Genomic DNA, 565 nt, shown 5'->3' on the forward strand with positions numbered 1-565 from the left:
GCCACCTCCCCGCATCCATGGCCTCCCCGCGCCCATCCTTGCCGCATCGCCACCCCGACCCCTCCCTTCCCCACCGCATCGCCATCCCCAAGCCACCTCCCTTCCCTAACCCTACACCCGTACCTCAACCTGCGCCACAACCCGTCGGATCCTCCTTCTCCGCTGCCGCTCCCCTCAACCGGCGGCCAGATCCACCCACTCCCTCTCCCCACCCACTCACCCAACTCCCTCTCCGTCGCCGCCATCTAGGCCGGCAGCCATCTCCGGGGCGCAAGGCGTCGGTGACCAGGGAGGAGGCATGGAGATGAGCTTCAGGGGCGGAGGTGGAGGGGAGTGCTCGTCGTCGTCTGCGGCGTCGATATAGTTCAGCGGTGCCCCTCCCCCTCCCTGTCTCCCACCCCCTCGCCGCCACCTCCTCCTTCCTCCAGCACTACGTATCCAACCTCGCCTCTCGCTTCGCCGCCCCGCGCTCGCCGCCCCGCACTCTGGTCTCAAGAGCTCGCCAGAATGGTCACCCACAGGGTAAGCTCCTCCTCTCTCTCTCTCTCTCTCTCTCTCTCTCTCT

The 565-nt window shown here is 67.3% G+C and overlaps 1 long non-coding RNA gene across 1 annotated transcript in view; it reads left to right on the top strand.

Annotated features, from left to right (window-relative positions):
* The first annotated feature begins 494 nt into the window (after positions 1–494).
* The window catches only part of LOC119297356, a 677-nt gene continuing 606 nt past the window's right edge, over positions 495–565 (top strand). The window contains exon 1 of the long non-coding RNA XR_005145633.1: positions 495–522. This is a non-coding gene — a long non-coding RNA (uncharacterized LOC119297356). The remainder of the gene's footprint in view (positions 523–565) is intronic.

Source organism: Triticum dicoccoides, chromosome 5A, assembly GCF_002162155.2.
Source record: "Triticum dicoccoides isolate Atlit2015 ecotype Zavitan chromosome 5A, WEW_v2.0, whole genome shotgun sequence".
In the NCBI taxonomy this organism is placed as follows: domain Eukaryota; kingdom Viridiplantae; phylum Streptophyta; class Magnoliopsida; order Poales; family Poaceae; genus Triticum; species Triticum dicoccoides.